At 35.5% G+C, this 11184-nt stretch overlaps 1 pseudogene; it reads right to left on the bottom strand.

Moving 5' to 3' along the window:
* Nucleotides 1–6671: 6671 nt before the first annotated feature.
* The window catches only part of LOC145816082 (serine carboxypeptidase-like 18), a 29943-nt pseudogene continuing 25430 nt past the window's right edge, over nt 6672–11184 (bottom strand).

The following is an 11184-nucleotide window of genomic DNA, read 5'->3' as shown; positions in this document are numbered from 1 at the left end:
GGTATGGTTATTACGAATTCCTAGTGATGCCTTTTGGGTTAACCAACGCACCTGCCATGTTTATGGATTTGATGAATAGGATCTTTCGAGAGTTCCTGGACCATTTTGTGGTCGTCTTTGTTGACGACATTTTGATTTACTCACCCTCTGAAGAAGAACACGGAGAACACTTGCGAGTTGTGCTTGAGTTTCTTAGAGCCCACAAATTGTATGCTAAGTTTGGAAAGTGTAAATTCTGATTGAAAGAAGTCAAGTTCTTAGGCCATGTAGTGTTCGGGGAAGGGTGACTGTATATTCCTCCAAGATAGAAGCAGTACAAGATTGGGAACAACCTAAGAATGCCTTTGAGACTCATAGTTTCTTGGGGTTGGTCGGGTATTACCACTATTTTGTGAAAGATTTCTCTAAATTAGCCTCACCTTTTGACTAGCCTGACGAGGAAGTGAATCAAATTTGTGTGAAGTGAGACTTGCAAGATGTTGTTTTAAGGGCTTAAGGTTAGACATACTATTGCTCCAATATTGATTATTCCGAAGAGGGGTTTGTGTTATTCGGTATATTGTGATGTATCTTGGGAAGGTTTGGGATGTGTTTCGATGTAGGAATGTAGTAGCTTATGGTTTATGGTAGTTGAAAACACACAAGAAAAATTACCCTACTCATGACCTAGAGTTAGCAGCTGTGATATTTGCCTTGAAGATTTAGAGGCATTACTTGTATAGTGAGAGATTTGAGGTATTCTCCAATCAAAAGAGTTTGAAGTATCTGTTTTCATAAAAAGAAATGAATCCAAGACAGATAAGGTGGATGGAGTTTATGGAGGATTATGACTCTGAGTTGCATTATCATCCGAGAAAGGCCAATGTAGTTGCCGATGACTTGAGTAGAAAATTATTTAGCAATGTAGCGAGTATTGTTATCCGGGAATGGGAGATGTTCGGTGCGATTGGCGAGTTTGACTTGCATCTTAGCGAGTCCGTTGAGTCGGCAGCTTTGTTTTCGGTAGTTACACAACCTACACTTGTGAGCAGAGTTATAGAAGCACAGAAGGGTGACCTTAAGGTGGCAACCCTCCGGAAGAAGCTATCTAGTGGGAAGGTAGAGAAGGGCTTGAACGCATTTTCTAACTCGAGTGTTGGATACCTTGACCGTCTTTTCGTGCCAGAGTCGTGTCGAGAGGAGGTACTCCGAGAGTTCCATCATTCACGCCTTGCGGTACATTCGGGAGGCACAAAAATGTACCGTAACCTTAGCCGCTAGTTCTAGTGAAGGGGGATGAAGAAAGATGTAGCCTTGCTCTTATCGAGATGCCTTACTTGTCAACAAGTGAAGGCTAAGCATCAGAGGCCAGTGTGTTTGTTACAACCTTTGCCTATAGCTGAGTGGAAGTGAGAACATGTTATGATGGATTTTTTTGTAGATCTTCCAAGGACTCAATAAGGTAATGATGCCATTTGGGTGATAGTTGATCTATTAACTAAGTCAGTGCACTTTGTACCTATGCGCACAAGTGACTCAGTAGATTATCTCGGCGACCTTTATATTAGGGATATTGTTCGACTTCATAGGGTCCCAGTCACTATTGTTTCAGATAGAGATCCATGTATCATGACTTGATTGTGGCAGAGCATACAGAATGCCTTGGGCACTAAGTTAACTTTTAGCACCGCTTATCATCTTCAGACTGACAGGCAGTCAGAGCGTACCATTTAGATCTTTGAGGATATGCTTTGGGGTTGTGTTCTTGACTTTAAGGGATCATGGGAGAGACACTTGCGTTTTGTGGAGTTTGCCTACAATAATAGCTTCCAGTCGAGTATTGGCACGGCACCATTTAAGGCCTTGTACGACCGACCGTGTAGATCTCCTGTGTGTTGGGTCAAGGTGGATGATGCACCTATGTTAGGTCCTGAGTTAGTCTGGGAAACGGTGGAGAAGGTTATGCTTATTCGTAAGAGGTTGGTCACGGCTCAGAGTCATCAAAAGAGCTATGCCGATCATAGAAGGAAACCATTATCCTCTAAGGTAGGAGATCACGTCTTCTTGAAAATATCACCTAGGCAAGATTTGATGAGGTTTGGGAGGAGTGAAAAGTTGTCTCCTAGGTTTATTGGACCTTTTGAGATCCTAGAGCGGATTGGAGAGGTAGCTTACCGTTTGGCCTTGCCGTCACAACTTTCTGGGGTCCATGATGTGATTCGCATTTGCATGCTCTGGAAGTATGAGTCGGATCCATCACATGTGTTGGACTAGATCGAGCTAGAGATAGAAGAATATGCCTCGTATGAGGACAGACTAGTTAGAGTTTTAGATACTCGAGACCAAGTCATGCGTGGCAAGACAATTTCTTTGGTAAAGGTGTTATGGAGACACCACGGGGTTAAGGAAACAACTTGGGAATGTGAGGTGCAAGCTTGTGAGAAATATCTGGACCTATTTGTCGATGTTTGAACTTGTATTGAAAATCTTATCATGTTAATGTAATATAGACATTAGATATGTTTTGGAAATGTGAATTGTGTAATCAGTGATGAGAACGTAGTTATCACGGTGGTGAGAATGAATGACCGGTGGATGGGTCATGGAGATGAAAATGAATTATTGTCATTGTTGTAATTGGTTTAAATATGATTTTGTTATTAATTTAAAATTTTGGGAACGAAATTCCTTAAGGGGGGAGGTTATAGCGATTTGGGTTTAGTCTTAACCCATTTATTGCTTTCGAATCTAGGAAATCATATCCGTAGTGGTCGTTCTTTTCACTTCATAGTTGGTTTTGGCTTCAGGGGTCGACACCATCCTGGTTGGTGTCGACACTGCCTCATTTCCTTTGTCTTGCTCAGCTTCTAGGGTTGACACCAACCTTGGTGGTGTCGACACCATCTTGTTGTTGTGTTCTTGGATAGCTACTAGAATTTAGGGTCGACACCAGCTTTTGATGGTGTCGACACTTGTCTTTTGTTGTTGGCCTCAGGGGTCGACACTAGTTTGGGAGGTGTCGGCCCTTGTCTGCTGTTGAAACTGGAATTAGCTACTGAAATTCAAGGGCCGACACCCTGTTTGCTGCCAACGTTGGCGTTTCTGCCATTTCTTCCTAAAGGTCGACACCTTTAGTCCGAGGGTTGACCTCTGTGTTCTTTTTCCAGATTTCAGTTTGGTTTTGGGCCCTACTTTTGAGGGTTTTGACTTATTCTTTTGGGTTGACTTTGAGACTTTATTTCACTTTAACCTAGTACTATAAATAGGGCCCTCACTTACTCTTGTTTTTCACTTTAGCTTCTCTCTCTTGTTCTCTAAATCGTGAATCTCTCTCTTTCTCTAAACTCACTTTTTCTCACAGTAGATCTTCAAATCTATTCATTTAGAAGCATCACCTTACCTAGCTCCTTTGGGATTAAGTGTAGAACTTGTCGAGGACTTCACGTTGATTGGAGCAAATCGTCATTTTGTCTCCATCGACTTTTGGGTTTTTGTTCCTTCTACCTCTTCTAGGCTTGAGGTAGTGATTTTCTACACTTTCTTATGGTTTTTAACTTAGGTATTTGCTATTTCTAAAACAACTTTGTGATTTGGGGATTTTTGGTCGAAACTAGGGTTTTGGGCTTAAAAATCAAATGTGGGGTTTTTAAATGAAATCTTGGAAATGGTTATGGAATTGAAAATAAGGTTGAGTTGTGGTAAAGTGGTTGGTTTTGACACTTGGACTTGATTTTGGAAGAAAAATGTTGATTTTGTATAAATATATGGAGTTGATGTTGGAAATGTGAAATTGGGTGAATATTGATGAGGATGGTGGAGTTGGGTATGTATTACCACTCATATCTTAGAATTTGGAAAGTTATCTTTATGGAAAATTATTTAACAATTTAGAGATATCTGTTTTGGGCTATTGATGGAGGATAGCCATAATTGTTGTAAAAATCGCATGAAGATTTAGGTGAACTAAAACCAATTTCTTAATCATTTGCATTGAATATTGAAAATGTTATTGTTTTGAGAAAAATGGGTGAATATAGGAAGTGAATGTAATCTTGTTGAAATAAGTTAGCCTGAGTGTCCATGGTGAAAGTCCTAAAAACTGTGTGTATACATGGGTGCTGATTCTGTGGACGAAATCTCCGTAAAATGATAATAGCAGTGCTTGTACAACCTATGTTTACATGGGTCTCGGTTTACGGTTTCTTCCGGACGAAATTTGTGAAAAAGTTGTATTGTTTTGAAATTCCCAAAATGTGATTCACTATCCTGTTTTCTAAAGTAATGGAAGTGGTTATGAATTTTGATATAAACCTAACATCGTATGGTTTGAAAGGAAATATAAAATGTTTTGTACGAGCATTGCACATGCATATCATCTTATATCTCTGTTAAACTTCATAAATTGTGTTGGAGTATTTCTCTTGGGCTTTGGCTCACCCTATGTGCAAAAAGCATTTCAGGTACTAGTGATATGCTTTCGCCAAGGCAATAGCTTGGAGGGACTTGGAGCAAGGGCTTCATTTTATGTATTTGTCATACGTATTTATGTGCAAGCCAAGAGCTTTAACTGTATTAGATCTAAATCTACTTTTGTTGTAACCTAGTATTGACTTGGAAAGCTGTAAGCCTTTAAGGCATTTGTTATCTGTTCAACTTCCATCCTATTTCTGTATTTTGCAAACATATGCTATAGATTTAGGGCCAGGCTTGTGAATGTATGCCCGCATATGTTACCTTTTTTGTTTTTAACTCAATTGGACTTAATGGAAGATAATTACTTTATCATTATTGTCACTTATTCATACTATGGATGAGTTGTATTTATTTCGTGACATTACAAAAGTCTACCCTCAAATTAGAAACTCTAGAAACTAATTAGACAAAATTGATAGAAATAGAATAAAGGACGATAATTTAAGAGATAAAAGTGAAAATGACTTTTAAAAGAAAAAAAATGATGTAAACATAAAATAAAGAAAGAACAAATAAAAGAATAAAAGAATGTACTTCACCTTCGGTACAATTTTCATTTGGAAAATGTTATAGATCCCAAATAATGTACTAAATTTTTTACCAAATTCCTCACATGGGTGTGAGATCCACACAAATCCATGTGTGTAGGTCCTACATTCATGTAAGAGGTTTGTTAAAAACTTTGGTATATTATTTGGGGTCCTTAGCCTAACTCTTTTCAATTTTTTTCTTAAAAAAAAAAAAAAAAAAAGGAAAAAAAAAACTTTTAAAACATCTCCTTGTTTAAAAATATCTCATTTTTTGGATACTTGTTTTTTTCAAAATATCTTTTGGACATCTCCTTTTTTTAGAAATACTTTTCTCAATTTTTAAGAATAACTATTTTCATGCAAAAATAAAAAGGAGCAGTGATTTCAAAATTTTTAAAATTTTTATTTTAAAAATATGAAAAGAAAAAATAAAAAATTTAAACGACACCAAACACTTTTGAAAAATATGCAAAACAAGTGAATAGGAGAAATATCAATCATACCTTAACCGTAGCAACTGTTATCCGATTGGAGTAAGTCCTTGTATAACTGCACATTGGAAATGAAAAATAAATAAATAAAGAAAACAACATTTGTAATAAGCTTTAATCTAAGAAAAATGAATATGAAAAGCTGAAGTGAACCCACTAGCAACTTGGGACTGGACCCACCGTGAACGCCATTCATTAACAATTGAATAGTTGAGAGCTCTAATCCATGCTTGGGTTCCCAAGAACGGAACTATCATGTCGTGATCACCACTGTTTCAGCCATCATTTCACAACAACTTTATTATTATTATTACTATTTTTGTTGCTGTTGTTGTTGTTATTGTTGTGTGTAGGAACCAAATTCTTTACTGTTGAAGAAAAATTCGGTTACGTTTGGTTAAGTCTGATTTTAATGATTTAAACAGTTTATTATGTAAATTTTTTTGCATATTGACTCTTCAAAATAATAAAAATTAAAATTAAATTGATCTAATAATGATTATTTATTTATAATTTCATCAGATCTAACTTTAGAAAACAAAGGTAGGTTCTTTTCACAAAGAATGTTAGTTGTTTAATTGTGTTCCAAGAAAATATAATGAAATCATGTAATAACAATTTATTACTTTTTTTGTGTGTAGATGATACTTAGGAGACCTATAAAAATGAAGAGTTAGATAATTAAAATGAAATTTGTGACAAGACTGACTGCCAATTGGACAGAATTAGACTTCTCTCCATGGAGAAGCCAAATCCTTTTTTCTTCTTTTTGGTTTTTATTTACGAGAGACTTTATTTGTCCCCACAAATCAGTCTCTTTACCGTCTCCATTTTCTAAATTTTGTTTATCACCATTTTATCTCTAAGTAAATTACCATTTAAAAAATTGAAAACTGAAAATGATACAAATATTGCATCATTGCTAAACCCTCTCCCTTTGTCATCTCATTCTCGATAATCTTTTCTCTACACCTCACTACCCTTCCCCACTCACCACCCGCTCTTCCCTACCTTACCACCATTTGCATCCCTAGCAACACCTACCTCCTCTTTTTCTTCCTTCTTTGCCACACTTGTCCACCTCATTTCTTGTCTTTCGCACCAACTATCCTCTACTATTCCTGTATTCTGCCCTCCTCATCTTCCTAGTTGCAATACCTTTCATCTCCACTGCCCTACCTCTTCATTCCCTTACAATCTACGTGACATCCCTAGTCTCTTCCTTGCTCTCATCACAACCTCCACCATATCCTCTCACCACCTAAAACCCAAGTTATCATCATTGATGCTGCCTTCAAAAACCTAAATTAAGAGATCTAGGCTCATCTTCTCCTACATATGAAGTATGAGAGAGGATGAAGAGTAAAGAGAAAGGGAGAGAAAGAGAAAGTGAAGACGAGAATGAATGTAGACAGATGGAGTGAGGTTAATATTGGACCTAAACTCATCCCTAATTTTTTATTACAATATTATTTTCATTCCTAACCTTTCAAACCCTAACCCTAACTCTACACCACCCACTACCACCATCTTTGGCTGCCACCCCTAGCCTCTACTAACCCTCTCTCACTACTCCCTAACACCATTAACCCCCTCCTACCCGTACGCTCTCTCTATCTTACCTAAAGTGAGATAGTGAATGTCCCAAAAGCATGTATTGACTTCCTGTGTCTGTCAAGGTTTCGAATCCACATCAGGGAGGCAAAGCCAGCAAGTAAGGGAATGAGGATGGCATAGAATCATCTATTGTCTTAGCTGTGATGGCTCTTGCTTACCCCTAGCCCCAACCTCACCCTCTTTAGTCCTTCTTTACAATTTATCACCCATTTCTAGCCTATCCTTACCCACTTTAGCCCCTACCTCATTTCACTTCTTTGTGCAACCCCTTTGATAGAGAAGGAGGAATTGTGTAAGAGTGCATTCAATAAAGAGAAAGAGAGGAGGAGAAGAAGAAGAAGATGAAGAAGAAGATGAAAAATAAGAAAAAGAAGAAGAAAAATAAGAGATATCGAGGGAGGATAAGTAGGGTTGGCGTGCTAAAGAAGAAAAAAATGGTCTTAGGGAAGGGCATATGAGGGTGTACATGGGTTGAGAGCTAGTAGTGGTGGGTCGAGATGGGGTGAAAGGTAGCAACAAGGTGAGGGATGGGTTACTTGAGATAGAGGTAGAGGTAGAGGTGGGGGCTAAGGTTACAATTTCGCATGTTAGGAATGGTAGAATTGAGATTAAGGGCGTGGGTGATGACGGGCTTTAGGGTAGCAGAGGTATGGAGGATGGGCTACTTGAAGTAAAGTGGAGATAGGGAGCTAGGATTAAATTTCATTTGTTAGGGATGATGATAGAATTGAGATTAAGCTTGATGTTCAAAATCAAAAAAAATAAAATAAATAGTCAAGTTTAAAATAATTAGTCCCTACTTCAATTGTTTAACCAAACATCAGATTAATAATTTTATTGGACTATTAGTCCAATCCCAAGCTCATGTCCACCCAAACAAACATGACCTTAGTGCATTAGGTTGTCTAATGTCAGTTGTGAGAGGCTCGTGGTTCCAACAACACCCATAAGGCCAGTTTTGGGACCAGCATGCATCTCACATCCGTGCAATGGACAAAAGTTTTTTATTTTTTCCTTTGACGTTCTTCAATTTGGCCTAATTAGTTACATGGGAATCCCTCACTAAGATGTTTGGCTTCTAGTTGAAAAAGTCATAACTTTTTTCTAAATTTTTTTATCTTTTAGTATTTTCTTTTCTTTTCAAATTTGTATAAAATTTTTTAACTTTTCTGATTTCTCTAGTGTAGAATAATCTAAAATTTAAAATATATAAAAAAAATCAAAATTAAAAAACAATTCAATGAAGACCCAAAAAAAGTTTTAAAAGCCAACTGTTTTTACTTCTTCTTCCTCTTTTTTTTTTTTTTTCTTTCTTTTTTTTTCTGTTTCTGTAGTAGATTTTTTTTTTTCAAATTTATTTATTTATTTACTTTTTGGTTCATCTAGTTGATTAGACTACAAAAGTTTAAAGATTTTTTTAATTTTTATTTTAATAAATTCACTAATGTTTAAAAAGTCATAAAACAAACCATTTAAATATAATTTGGTATTGCTATAAAATTTCAAATATGATATAAAAGATAGCTTATAAAAATCCGATTGAATATCGAAATTTGACCCATTGGTTTTTCTTAATGCCATGGCATATTATCACTATTTTTTAATTTTTTAAATTGATATACCATGCTAAATCTATATTGGGACCGAGTTATTGGAATTAGGAAGGCTTACAGAACTAGAATCACAAGGCGGTGGTTGATGAACAACAAACTCTATGCTTTTCTCATCGACAGGTCTTCTTTCACTAAACAATTCTTGTGGTTTTGGAGAAGCAAAACCACACGATGGTTCCATAATTTGATTAGTGTTAAGTCCATCAATACACTACAAAGGCAAACAATGAATTTTTGTCAGTGTACAACATATAAGACTTTTGGCGATCAATTATTTTGGTTTTTAAAACCATTATTTTGGTCTCTAAATAGTTTTTGTGACAAAATTAAATTTCATCACTAAAAAAGTCACTAAAAGTGCGTCCAGAAAAGTCTTTAGTGACAAATTTTTGAAAATGTCACTGAAAATGACAATTAGCAACCAATTTTATATTGTCACAAAATGTTTAATTTTAGAAGACTAAACATTTGGTCGCTAATACTTCGTCACAAAATATCCCAATTTGGTCGCAAAAAATAAAATAATGACATTTTTCACGACAACTATATTTGGTCGCTAAAAGACAAATAACTTTCTCTACCACACATTTTCGTCGCTAAAACTCAATTTAGAAAATGTTTCGTAACCATTTAATTTCATAGCTTAAAATGCACAAAAATTAAATTTGTCATCCAATCAAATAAAATAAAATAAAAATTTAAAATCCACACACCAAAGGCACTCTACTCCCAAACCACAAAGAGTATATTGAAAATAAAATTTTACAAAAATTAAAACACAAAGTATCCAAATTCATTTCAACATAGTTTATTATATGAGTTAAAACTCAAAATAGGATCAAAATAGTTCAACATAGTTCATTATATGAATTAAAACTCTATGAAGATATCAACCACAGTCGATTTCAACACTACGCTATGGCTTTGCATTTGCCATGCCTAGTTTGAGAATGCTGGCAAAGGAAGGGCTTCAGTGGCCTTCCCTAATGCTCTTTCCTGGCAAACCAGAGATGATGTTCAACACCATTTTCTTAGAAATCCAAATGAAAACGTCTAGGGACAAAAGCATGAACCAAAGTTCTAATCAATCAGAAGGTCTCTTAGAAGGCTAATATATGATTTGAGTTGTTCATCTATTATTTATCATTTTGTTAAAACAAGAACTCTGACTTTTTCTATGGAATGCCTGCTTACTGTGCATTATCATATAGATTTTGATGTTATATTAGGAAGATTGCATTTCTTTGCGGTTTTAGAAGGTAGAAATATTGGTGACTCAGTTATCTGTGAGATGGACAAAATGATAGAGGATAGTTGCCTCATAGTTTGGTGTGAAAATGGGATAGATGCTAGACCATATCGGAGGGTGCATGGGCCATTGTTAGACCACGGGTGTTTTGCCTATCCATAGGAGCAGAAACAGAGCTCTCAACCTGTAAAATACACAAAAGACATTGATCTATTAAGAGGTTATAGTAAACACAAAGATCACGACCTATGTGATTACAAAAATTCAAAGACGAGAGAATTCAAACCAGCCACACATTTGAAAAAAGGCTAAATTGAATAGAATGAGTTAAATCAATTTTATTAACTTAACATTAAAACTAATTCTTGGCAATAGTTATTTTTTTCTCTCTATCTTCTTGTCCATCATTTTGTCTAGAAATCTCAATTAAATGTCCTTTCAACTTCCTCTATTGAAAAATTTACACAATAAGAACTTGATGATGTACATTCATTCTTCCATCACCCACCATCATCATAAAAGTCAACTTATAATTAGTAATTACCTAACTTAAGCTTATAATATGAACTGTCATATTATGCTTTCTTCAAGTAACAATGGAGACATTTTATAATTGTGTCAGTATCCACTATATTTGGACAAAATTATAACCTTCTTATACTTCAAAATGAACTATAGGACAAAAATATTTATTCCATAAAAGAGAGGTGGAGGCATAAACCTTGTACAACCAAAGCACCTAAGCCTATATACCTACAAGCATATACAAATCCCCCATAAAATCAATAATCGAAGAGAAACAAAATGGAGCACTCTCACATCCAACAAAACAAGAAACCAGTATAATTTTCTTTAAACAATGAATAAGGTGTTAACAGTTACTCTCAAGAGACAAAAAAAAATTAACCTTGAAATTTCAATGGCTGTGTAGTATGTAATAAGTAAAGGCATTGCTACATATAATAGCACAATGACTACTACAACACGCATGAATGGAGAATGTACGGAGAAAATTTATACATATTAATAGTAAGAATACCATTAATTTAGTTAAAAATAGCCCACCAATAATACATAGAACTATTTTAGATTATACACTTAAAGTTTATAATTACTCAAATTTTAAGAAACTTAGGTAAATACCTCATCAATTCGGAAAATGGTTACGGTGCGTGTAATTTGACCAACCAACTGAAAAGAAACAAATGAAAATGAATTCAATATAAACACAT

This window comes from Camellia sinensis, unplaced genomic scaffold (genome assembly GCF_055761805.1).
Source record: "Camellia sinensis isolate YWXY unplaced genomic scaffold, ASM5576180v1 Unanchor3, whole genome shotgun sequence".
In the NCBI taxonomy this organism is placed as follows: domain Eukaryota; kingdom Viridiplantae; phylum Streptophyta; class Magnoliopsida; order Ericales; family Theaceae; genus Camellia; species Camellia sinensis.
Note: the sequence above shows the minus strand (reverse complement) of the source record. Positions and strands in the feature narration are given on the sequence as shown.